The sequence below is a fragment of the Castor canadensis genome, chromosome 1, assembly GCF_047511655.1.
Source record: "Castor canadensis chromosome 1, mCasCan1.hap1v2, whole genome shotgun sequence".
Classification (NCBI taxonomy): Eukaryota; Metazoa; Chordata; class Mammalia; order Rodentia; family Castoridae; genus Castor; species Castor canadensis.
Genome location: NC_133386.1, coordinates 49,980,968 through 49,994,034, shown reverse-complemented (window position 1 = coordinate 49,994,034; position 13,067 = coordinate 49,980,968). Strand labels below are relative to the sequence as shown.

At 35.5% G+C, this 13,067-nt stretch overlaps 1 pseudogene; it reads left to right on the top strand.

The window, feature by feature from the left end:
* The first annotated feature begins 2,869 nt into the window (after positions 1-2,869).
* LOC109677588 (non-selective voltage-gated ion channel VDAC1-like) overlaps positions 2,870-13,067 on the top strand; it is a 154,650-nt pseudogene continuing 144,452 nt past the window's right edge.

Here is a 13,067-nt window from a genome sequence, read left to right as displayed (position 1 = left end):
TCAGAATCATGTTTAGTAGAACTAAACTTTCAGTTACATTCTAGTTAGAAAGATAAATGTTAAACATGTTGTTGATTATATAAGTATAGAACGTTCATGGAGGTTTAAGCTATAAAGAAAATAAATGCAACACATTAGCTAGGAAGAAAGCTATAATTAGATTAAGTTATCAGAAAGGTCTATTTGAAGGGGGAGAGTATTGAGTTTGAGACAAGTGATGAGTGATTTCCTTCCATCAAAGGATGCTCTAGAGACATGCATTAGCAGGTTCAAAAAATTTAAAACAAACTACTGGGATTAGAATAAAAGGTAATGTGTCTGGAGCAGGAGGCAAAGGAAGAGGACAAACATGAGATGAAGTCAAGATTTAGGTTATATCCAGATTAGGTAGAAGGGCTCATTGCTTATAATAAGACTTTGATTTTATTCTAAGGGCTTGATTAGAGCATTTTAAGTAAGGTAGTCATATGATCTGACTTTTATTTTAAATGACCACTCTGATAATCCTGTGGTGAGTAGACAGTAAAGAAATCATGGAAGCATTTAGTAGGCATTCAGTAATCCAGATGAGAAATGTTAGTGATTTAGCCTGGAATGCATCAGAGGTTAGAGTGAGAAGTAATTCTATTATTTTAAGAATCAAACAAATCTGTACAACTTTTTACAGAGTACCTGGAATAATAATGATAATAATGACAATACTGATTACAATAACAAGGAGAATGTCTAGCAACCATTTTAGTCTTTAAATTTTGACTTCTTATTCTTTAGTAGTCCCTTGAAATTTCATGTACTATGAACGTTCTAATCATATCTCATTAATATCCTTTTCTGGGTCATTCACAAAGTTTTTAACTTCTAAATTTTACCTCCTCTGTACTGATACCCATCAAAATAATGTTAAATGAATGATGATGGTGTAATCTACAACCATATAAATAACAGAAAGGGAGACATCAGCAAAGCAAGGTTTGAGGAAGAGAAACAGATGGATTGATGAATCCCAGAGGTGGTCTCGGCAAAGGAGAGGACTAAGCTGCCCCTGACAACTGCACAAGTGACCTCAGTGGGTTGGAATGAGGAGTCTAAAAGAGAGAGACAAATTGAATTCCTATGCATGAAATGTCTTCCATTCTTTATGCATAAGCTAGGCATTAAATACTCAAACAAATACAACAAAACAAACAACCAAAGGAAAATTAGTCTCTGAATAAATTTGGCTGTTTGGAGTGAAATGGGGCAACTAGTATATTCCATCATTTAGGGAATTGCAGGAACAATGACTGATGTCTAGCCCTGTTCCCACTGGCAAAAGCTGCCAGTTAAAAAAAAAAAAAACATTTTTGAACAGAGTGGTTGGTATCTGTCAACTATTTCATTGTATCATTTTGAAATATGAAAAGAACTAAAGGTAATATAAAGCTAGGATACTTTATCCCTTGAAATATTTATGTATGCAATAGGTGTGCATCATACTAAATGTACATAGCATGACTTGTCAAATTAAGAATCAATTGAAAAGAAATAATTATTTAAAATTTAAAATACATTTCATAAAACTAATAATACAAAACTTTTAGCAGATAAAGTCAGGAATTCCTCAAATATATATAAATACATAATTATGGGGAATATTAAAGAAAAGATAATAGTTATAGAGTATTCATTTAAGACACTCAGAACTGAGCTAGCATTATGAGGGAATACAGAATAGAATGAAGATAAAATTATTTGCAAATACAGTAATATTTTCAGATCTAAGGGAGATGTTTTCAAACTAAGAGGGTCTGATAAATACTGAGCAAAGTAATAGTTAACAAAATCATTTCTAGAAATATCTTTGTAAAAATCATAGAAACTAGGGGTGCTCTCTGTGTCTGTTCCTGCATGACAAACCACATCAAAACTTAGTGACATCTTGTTACATACCATATATATGTTTTTATTTGACAATGTAAAAATAAATTTAAAAAATTTAATGACTTAAAACAGTAGCAACATTTACTTAGAAATCTACAGTTTGGGCAAGGCTTTCAGCTCATCTCTGTTCTACTTCACATCAGCTGGGGATGTTCGAAAACTAGGGCTGAAGTCATCTGGGGTTTGAGTTATCACATGTTGGGGACTGGGAAGACTCAGACATCTGGATTGAACCGTTGAATTTCTTCAGGAATCTCATTCTGTTTCTGCATGGTCTCTCCATATGACCCTTCCACCGTAGTGACTTCAGAAGAGCTAAACAACATAAATGTTAATTGAAGGCTTCTAAGCCACATCTCCCGAGGAAGAAAGAAAGGCAGAAATTCTATTACTTATCTCTTAAAAAGAAAATTGTTATAGACTTTAAATTAAAAAATATAATTTGAAATTGAGAGTGGAAGAGTAGTTATCAGAGGTTTAGGAAAGTGGGATTGGGAGGAGGAAAGGACAGGGAAAGGTTGATAAATGATTAGGTATTATAATAGATAGGCTTTGGTCAATAAGTGTGAAAGAATGCCTTCCATAAACAATGTAAAGGAAGCAATACTTATTTTTGACTCGTTGTTTCAGAAGTGTCAGTTTATCATGGTGGGGAGGGCATGGTGGAGCAAAGCAGCTCAGATCATTGCTACCAGAAAGCAGAGAAGAGGGATACAGGAAGGAGCCAGGAAAAGATATAGCCCCAAGGGCACAACCCTCAACTACTAAAAGATGCATATCCATCTTATAATGCAAAATTCATTTAGTTCAACTTTAAGAATTCCTATAGTGTTAACAGTTCCAACATTGTTCCAAAGCACAAGTTCAAAGTCTCTGCTAAGTCTCAGGGCAAACTCTCAGCTGCGAACTTCTATAAAACAAAAAACAAGTTACATAATTCCAATACATAATGGTGCAGAATAAACATTGGAGAATAGCAAGGAAGGATCCACCAAAGTAAGTCTGACACCCAGCAGGGCAAACATGAAATCTTGTAACTCTGTGTCTAGCATCCAGGGCATGTAGTATTATGATGCTAACTCCCACAGTCTTTTTTTTTCCCTTTTGTTGTTGTTCTGGGTGGGGTACATTGTGGCATTTACACACATCGTACATTATATTTCTTACAATGTACTAAATATATCATATGGCCTTACTGTTTCCAGCCCATGTGGCCTCTCTTAGGCGTGTGGCATTTCTCAGCACACATTCCATTTTCCTGGCATTTCTAACATCTTGAATTCTCCATTGCAGCTTAGGCTTCACCATCACAGCTTCACATATTGTCATCTCAGAGGATGCCTGCAGAGATCCTGATTCTGCCACACATTGCCTGACCTCCGAGACTGTCCTTCAAAATCTAAGTGGAAGCCTCTATGACTTCGTAACTATTGCATCCTGAATGTCTGCAAAACCAGCATCATATGGATGACTCTAAGCTTGGCTATCAGCTCAAGAAGTAACTGGGCCCCTTTGGTCCATGGCTGCAATAGTCTCTGACTACCTGGGCAGCTAAATCTTGGAAAATACTTTCTTCAGTGGCTCTTGGTAGCAGGGTGCTCCAGTGGCTCTCTCTTATCAAGGGAAATTCTTTCAAATGTGTTTACTATTTTCCACCCCAGAGCATGCCATGGGTGTGGACTGATAATTCCTGAGATACTCTCAAGACATCTTTCCTATTGTTTTGGAGCAAAATTCTTGGCTTCTCTTTAATACTTGGCTAATCTCTTTAGTAAACACATTCCTTGGTCCACAACTTTCAACTCACTCTTTTTCTGTAGGCTGGATACTTTTCAAATCCTTCTGCTCTGTTTTGGTTTTTCTTTGTTTTGCCCTGCATTGTAAATCTGGCTAAAAGTAGCCAGCAGCACTCATAACATAGCCTGACTGCTGAACTGCATTAAAATTTCCTCCATCAGATTAATCACTCCATCAACTTTAAACTTGGACTTAAACACAGTCTCAGCACAAAGACAAAATGTATATAAACTCTTTGTCAAAAAGTAACATGAATGGCCTTTGGTTCAATTCCTCATTCTCATCTGGAACTTCATGAGCCTGGCCTTCACTGTCTGTCTTCTAAACTCCTGCCAGAATTGCCCATTAAGCTTGGCTTACAGAATTCTAGGGCTTCTTTAGCTTACATCTCCAAACTCTTCCAAAGTCCTTCCAAAAACAAGTTCCAAAGTTTCAAACCACATGGAAAAGTTTAGTTATAGCAACAACCTCATTCTTTGTTACAAGTATATTATTCAGACTGTGTCATTGTGACAGAATGCCTGACATAACAACTGAAATGGAAGAAATATTTATTTTGACTTACAGTTTCAGAGGTGTCAGTCCATCATGGAGAGGAGGGTATAGGAAAGCATAGCAGTTCAGGTGCTGGCAACCAGGAAGCAGAGAAAAGGGATACAGAAAGAGTTAAGGGAAAGATGTAGCCCTGAAGACATGCCTCCAGTGACCTACTTCCTCTAATTATGTCTTATGTCTTACCACCTCCCATCATATTATGAAGCCATGAAAAGACTAATATATCATTAGGTCAGAACCCTTATTGTCTATTGGTCTATGGAAATACCATTCCAGAAACTCCCAGAGGTATGTCTAACTAATCTCTTAGATGCTTCTCAATCCAATTAAGCTAACAATTAAGATTAACCAATACAGCTACTATGATACAATCAGGTAGGGTAAGAAGTTCTAGTGTGTTATTGTATAGTAAAGTGATTATAGGTAGTGATTGTGTACTGTGTATCTCAAAACAACAGAAGAAAGAAATTTGAATGTTTATACCATAAAGAAGAGGCAAAAGTTTCCAGAGATATATATTTAATATTATTACACTATGAATTTACCATGTACTGAAGCACCACATTGTACTCCATTATTATGTATAACTTTTGTGTATTTATGTATTGGTTAAAAAGAAATTTAACTTAAAAATTGACAGAAAAGTTGCAAAAACAGCTTAGAGTCCCCATTATTTTCTGCTGCCTTTAACCCCTTTAAATTAACATCTTAATTTAATCTAATTCATTTATTATAACTCATCAACCAATATTAATATATTATTCTTAACTAAACCCCATACTTCATTCATATTTCATTTGTTTTCATCTTTGGTTAGGAATTTTGTTGAATGTCCAATCCAATTTGAGTTGTCCTTCAATGTAGCTGATATGTTTCTCATGTTAAAAATAGGGTTATATTCATTTGGGGAGGAAGACCACAAAGGTGAAGTACCATTTTCAATACAACATAGGCAATATACGCAAGGGAACTTGACTTAACATTGATGATGTTAACCTCACCTTTGACACTAGGGTAGAATTGTCCAGTTTTCTCTACTAAAAAGTTATTTTATTTCTCTCCTTTCTGTACTATATGATGTCAAAGCAAGTCACTAAGTTGAGCACATACTGAAAGGATGAGGAGATAAGCTCAATCTCCTTGAGGGAGCAGTTTCTGTATTTAGTATGAATTCTTCTGTAGGGAAGTTTTGTCTCATACCTTCCATTTAATTTTCAATCATGGTACTATGTATGAGTAGACATTTATTTTATACTTTGGATTCTAATTCAATACCTCATTATTTTGTTGATCAAGTTTTGACTAATGGATGTTGTTTCAGTTGGTGGATGGAAAGATGAGAATAAATGAGAGATTGTAGGTATTATTTACTTGTTTAGCTATGAAGGGACTTAGTTAATATTATTTATGGTTGAAAAATAAAAAACAAGCAAACAAAAACCAGGGGTTGGGAAATTTTCTTTTTAGAGGACTATGTACTAAATATCCTAGACCTTGTTGCTAATATGATCTCTGTTGTGTTACTCAAGTCAGCCACTGTAGTATGAAAGCACTCATAGACAACTACAAACAGATGCTGTGGTAATATTCCAATAAAACTTTATTTACATAACAGGCAACATAGACTATCAATGCCTATTTTAAAGTATTTTCTTTGAAGATATAAAAAAGAAAGAAAAGTAGTACTGTAACTTTATTGAGAAGAGGTGAGAATGAAACAGATTTTAAGTAGGCTAAACCTTTAAAACCATAGTATAACAAGTGAAATGTTTTCCCTCAAATGTGAAAGCTTGACCTATAAGTTCAATGTATACATAAACACATATATTATGTATATATGTATATAAATGTGTATAGTGAGTGAGGGAACAAAATTGTATTTGTGGGTCTGCCTGAGGGAACTATGGGAGGTGGGAAATGGAAAGAAATGAAAAATATAGAAACAACACATCTATATATGAATATAATATAATGTACTGTGCCATAGCTGTTGAATATTATGGAAGCATGGTGAAATGGAAAGAATAAGCAATATGGGGGTTAATTTGATTAAAGCACATATATACAGGCCTGAAGAACCAAGGTGAAACCCCCTTGGACTATCAATATACACTTAAAAATTAAGAACATGAGAGTAAAATTGGTCTTTTCCATGAGTGGGTACCAGTGATAGGGAGTGGGCATAAGGAAAGGGTGAATATAGTGGAAGTATTTTGTATTCATATATGAAAATAAAAAAACGAAACTTGCTGAAATTGTTCTAAAGAGTGGGGAGAGAGGTGAGAGACAATGATGAACGGGGTAAGTCTAAGGTATGTTGTAGGCACATATGCAAATATCACAATGCATACCCCCGTACAGTTATTACATGCTAATAAAATAAATTTTAATAAAGGAATGGTAAAGTGAATATATCTTTTAGAAAAATGGAGGCAACTAAAATCATTAATATGCATACAGCATTTCAATAAAAGGAGATAACTAAGTCACAAATGATTGCTTCCACAGATATAATTGGGCTGGAAAGTGGTGGGTTAACAACTATTTTTTTAAGCATAAACTATTCTGCATTATGAGAGTTTAAAAGAGTTTCATATTACTTTAGTAAAAAATTAAAATAATGAACTTTTGAATAAAACAAGTTGAGATAGATTCTCCCATTCATTAATTATCTTTATTATTAAAATTTACATAAATATTCAAACTGCACTATTGCAAAGAAAATCACATTTCACATTATTCATAAAGATGTATCACTCTTTTAATTTCATGTGCAAATGTAGAACATCCCTGTATGATTTGCTTTTGTCTTATTGAAAACAATAAAGAAAAAAAGACTAGTAGACAATGTCTTGGCCTTAGTGAGGCTTTGCCAATTTCTCTTCCAATTACTGAATAAACATCATTTGAGAATGATTCTGTAGAAAAAAAATTAATGCTTGTTTGAATTTCATGGTGAAACTATCCTCTTGTATTTGCTCATCTTTAAGATTTAGGGAGATTTTCTTTTCTGCATTTTCCTTAGAAATTCTTTGTAGTGGTCCAGCTATCACATATGTGAATCACCTTGAAGCCTCAGTAATTTGCCAAACTATTAGGCCTGGCTGGAGATTGTGTTTTTGTCCAACAGACTGTTCTTTTTAATATCTTTATCTTTAAAGACTTCTAATCCTTCTTAATATTATTTTCCACTTTTTAATATGAAAACCATTTTTATTCATGTAGGAAGTGCAATAAAATGTAAGACAAGGAATTTCAATATTTCTTTGACATATGTTTTGCTCTAGGCAATGAATCAATACTTTCTTTGTAACATGTGTAAACATATATGAAACATGAATTACACAAAACTATTTTATTGACTTAGAGGATGTCAGCTGATTTGAAATCAAAAGAAAATAACAGTATATTTTCTGAAACATTACAATAGTTTTATAGTTATGGACTGTGTGTTCCTATCAATTGGAGAACATTTCACTAAAAACCATAAATAATAAAATCAGCACACCACCAAATTAACAATTTTCCTGAGTATCATTAATTTGGTTAAAACTCAGATTCTTCTTTCTATAACCATATAAATTTGAGTAATAAAAACATAAGAAACACACTCTTGGAATTTAGAAAACTGGTTCGAATTAACCTAATATAATTTTGCTTTCACAAGTGTGTTCTCTGTTGGAGAGGCAAAATATATTACTCATTTTGAGTAAATTCAAACCACTGTGAATCTCAAAATGAGAATGAAAAAGTGTACTTTCTTAAAGATTCAAGTTAAACTATTCTTAAGTGTAATAAACTAATGTTTTCCTTATTATTTGTCTTGAAGGCCCAGTAATATTTGTAACAGTAATTATTAGAAAACTACCATATATATCACATTATCATTTGTGGGACACCATGATAAGTATTTTACTTATGTTGTATTTTCCTTTAATTCTGTCAATACCTCAGAAATAGGTGTTATCCCCTTTCAACTACATCAGGAAATTTGGATATGAGTTATTAAATATTGTGTCATACAGGATAAATGTTTCAACATCTCTATCCTACTACTCCTGGAAATGTAATAGACATAGGGTGATTCACACGGCCCATTGCTCTGCCACCTTTACAAGCCCCTAGCCCATCCTCTTCATTGCATCCAGGATGATATTTCTAAGTCACACACACACACACACACACACACACACGCACACACGCACACACACGCACACACACACACTTACATGTTATATGTACAGCTCTTTAATAACTTCTTACCTTCTGGGGAGCAGTATTGAAATGCAGGACTCTTCATGATCTGGTGTCATTTACATCTTTCCAGCCTCAATGCATTGCATTACCACCATGTTCTCCATGTTAAACTTCATAATTCCAGCAAAGTTGATCTGCCATTTGTTGATTAAATATATCTTCATCTCTGTTCGATTTATATTTGCTGTTCTATCTGCCTAGAAGATTCTCTCTAACCTCTGAATAGATTTGTCCACTCACAGACCTTCTGAAAGTTATAATCACTTGTTTCTCTTTAGAATTTTGGCTCCAAGGCAGGTTTATGTGCATTTACTATGTTCTCTTTCCATGTGTTCCGGACAAAGCTCCATTCTTGCAGTGATCCTGATCTATCATTTATTTTCTTCATGTCTCCTTTTCTAACTGCATCTTAATCTCTTTGATTATAAATGCTATGATTCCTGTGTTAAGCATAGTGCCTGGATTATAATAAGCCTTATAAACCTTTATGAATGTTAAATAAATTAGAACAATTTATTTTTAATCAGAACTTCCTTCCTCTAGTGATGGCCTCTAGCAATAGTACTAAATATCAGTTGTCTTTTGCACGCATATTTTAGGGAGTGTTAGAATGTTTCCCATTCCACGTTCAACTGAAAACATCTGCAGTAAAAATGACTGCATTTACCTTTAGCTACTACCATAAATGCAACCTGTCTGCAAGGTGAATTCTTATCTTTCACCTGACAGATACATAAAAAGTCTATTGGGGAATACAAGCAGAATCTGTACTTGACGTTGATGCTAGAGGCTGTGCTGACAGGATGATTTCTTCAAAGCTCCAGCACTATGTCTAAAGTAAAAATATTTGAGGCTGAAAATAATCCATCTCCTCGTGCTTCCTGCAACAAAGCTTCAACATGGGAGGAGTGGTCCAGGTACACTACCTTTTCTAATATTTTTTAAATGGCCATTGCACAGAGGAAACTCTTTTCAATAGATTATAGTGGATTACCATACACTAATGTGTTAAATAAGCTTATAATCTTATGAACATTAAAGACTATATATCCTAAAGTAATAGCCATGCTGCAAGGAAAAATTGCCACCCAAGGGTTTATGGAAGCTGAAACAATCATGAAAAATTTACTGTTTAACAGCTGCTCAATTCAATGACTCCTGAGTACACACTAATTAAATACTCTCTTTTTAAAGAAAGGTGTATGAAATATTCATACTGTGGCTGCTTATTTTGCAACATGTGGAGTAGATGTTGACATAGTAGATTATTGCAGATGCTAAATACATGAAGTAAATGAGAAGAAGATATGAAGACAGATTACGTTGAGTTTCTTATATGTCATCTTGAAGTTTCCATGTATTATATGTCCCACATCACCATCACTTTATTTGTGTGCCTGACACTGAAGTTAATGGAATTTTGGGTAGCCTGAGGTGAAGATGAGTAAAGTTAGAGTGCTACCCTTTGCAAGAGTGCAAGATTTCCCATCTGTCCAGAGACATAGACTTCTTTTGATTTTATATAGCTGGTAGAGCTAATTGTGGATAAGAAGATGTTGTGGTAGGAGGAGTTTGTGTGAGGGGAGAACTCCCAAAAAGCAGAAAATGACTGGTTCTTAAAAACATGTATTATTATTGAAATATTGTATGGAATTTTCCCTCTTTCTAGACTTCTAAAACCATGTATATCACCCTATACCAATATTAACTCAAAATGGATCAAGGATCTTAATATCAGACCCCAAACTCTAAAGTTGATACAGGAAAGAATAGGAAATACTCTGGAGTTAGCAGGTATAGGTAAGAACTTTCTCAATGGAACCCCAGCAGCACAGCAACTAAGAGATAGCATAGATAAATGGGACCTCATAAAACTAAAAAGCTTCTGTTCATCAAAAGAAATGTCTCTAAACTGAAGAGAACACCTACAGAGTAGGAGAAAATATTTGCCAGCTACACATCAGACAAAGGACTGATAACCAGAATATATAGGGAACTTAAAGAACTAAATTCTCCCCAAACTAATGAACCAATAAAGAAATGGGCAAGTGAACTAAACAGAACTTTCTCAAAAGAAGAAATTCAAATGGCCAAAAAAACACATGAAAAAATGCTCACCATCTCTAGCAATAAAGGAAATGCAAATTAAAACCACACTAAGTTTCCACCTCACCCCTGTTAGAATAGCCATCATTAGCACCACCACTACCAACAGGTGTTGGCGAGGATGTGGGGAAAAAGGAGCCCTCTTACACTGTTGGTGGGAATGTAAACTAGTACAACCACTCTGGAAAAAAATTTGGAGGCTACTTAAAAAGCTAGACATTGATCTACCATTTGATCCAGCAATCCCACTCTTGGGGATATACCCAAAAGACTGTGACACAGGTTTACTCCAGAGGCACCTGCACACCCATGTTTATTGCGGCACTATTCACAGTAGCCAAGTTATGGAAACAGCCAAGATGCCCCACCACTGACGAATGGATTAAGAAAATATGGTATCTATACACAATGGAATTTTATGCAGCCATGAAGAAGAACGAAATGTTATCATTTGCTGGTAAATGGATGGAATTGGAGAACATCATTCTGAGTGAGGTTAGCCAGGCCCAAAAGACCAAAAATCCTATGTTCTCCCTCATATGTGGACATTAGATCAAGGGCAAACACAACAATGGGATTGGACTTTGAGCACATGATAAAAGCGAGAGCATACAAGGGAGGTGTGAGGATAGGTAAGACACCTAAAAAATTAGCTAGCATTTGTTGCCCTTAATGCAGAGAAACTAAAGCAGATACCTAAAAGCAACTGAGGCCAATAGGGAAAGGGGACCAGGAACTAGAGAAAAGTTTAGATCAAAAAGAATTAACCTAGAAGGCAACACACACACACAGGAAATTAATGTGAGTCAACTCCCTGTATAGCTATCCTTATCTCAACCAAGAACACTTGTTCCTTCCTGTTATTGCCTATACTCTCTCTTCAACAAAATTAAAGACATGGGCAAAATAGTTTCTGCTGGGTATTGAGGAGGTGGGGGGGAGAGGGAGGGGGTGGAGTGGGTGGTAAGGGAGGGGGTGGGGGCAGGGTGGAGAAATGACCCAAGCCTTGTATGCACATATGAATAATAAAACAATAAAAGAAAAAAAAGAAAGAAAATAGCATGCTATAACTATAGCATAGATTTCACTGGAGATGCTCCAAAACCATTATTGTAGGAATTAATTAATTTTCCTAATGATATTTAGTGGAATCTGTCACCCCAGCATCAGGATACTGGTTAGCTCCCAACTCTCCACTCAATGAAGATAGGTGGACATGTATATGGAGTATTTTCATTTGTAAGGAAAGCCTGATTGTGGGCCTACAATCATAACTGTTCCTTCTGCTTCTCTCCTTGCCTCACCTCACCTCCCCTCCCCTTCTCTCCCTTCACCTCTTCTCTTTTGTCTTCTTCTCTTCTCTTCTCTTACATTTCTAACAAATCTGAAAAGGAGCTGCACACACTTTATAATACCATATTCTGAAGCAATGCCTGTGCTGTGAAAATTTACGCTGAATTTCCCCTTCACCATCCTCCAAGAAGATAGCTTTATAACAGAAACCACATGGAATGCAAAAAATATCTCCTTACAAATGTGACAAATAGAAAAATCTCTAATGTAAAACCTACTATTCAATTCTGGTGACAGATATTAACTAATTACTCACTAAGCATTATTCTTTCCCTTCTAGGTACACACTGAAACTATATTCTTCACTAGGTCCTAAAGATGCTCGGTGAAAAAAATACAGCCAAATAATCCTGCCTCATAGTGTCAACTTCTGGACTGTAAATATCTGGTATAAAGAGAAGGATTTATTGATTATAGTGTAATGTACTAATCAAATATCTTAAGCCTCTCATAATATTGCATTTTTGCAACACATTCAGGGCTATCCAATGATGTTCGAGGTAAACATTAGTAGTAAAAATATTAAAATACTAAGCCCTGTCCTTGAGACCAGACAGCCTCTGTGAACAGGGAAGTCATAGACACCCATCACTTATATACCACCTTAGCTTCCTTCAACATGTCCTCTTTCTGGGGCCTTTGTCATCTCTGAATCTCAGCTTCTATGAAGTTGGCCAGCTATGAATGGGCTTGGATCCACTAGTTGTGTTAGGTGTTCTGTCCTCTCTATTTTCCTTTCATCTTCCATCATTCCTGTATTGCTAAAGCTCAGGAAGCCAGGCTGCAGGAAGACTGGCTCAGGCACAATTGAGCAGACAGGGGGAATTAACATGATATAGAACAAGTTTTTGACCCGTGGGGGCCAGGAGGCAGTGGATGATTGTTTCTCTCTTCTTTGCTCAGGACAGCATCCCAAGATGCAGTTATCCACAGATGGACTGTGTGAGGATGATTCCTCAAGAACAACTACTTGGTCAACTTGATACCAACCAGTGTCTATCTCAAGAATTCATTCTCTGGAGTTTCCCTCACCTTCTTGACTTCCTCCCTTTTCCCTTACTTCTACTTCTTTGTGATTA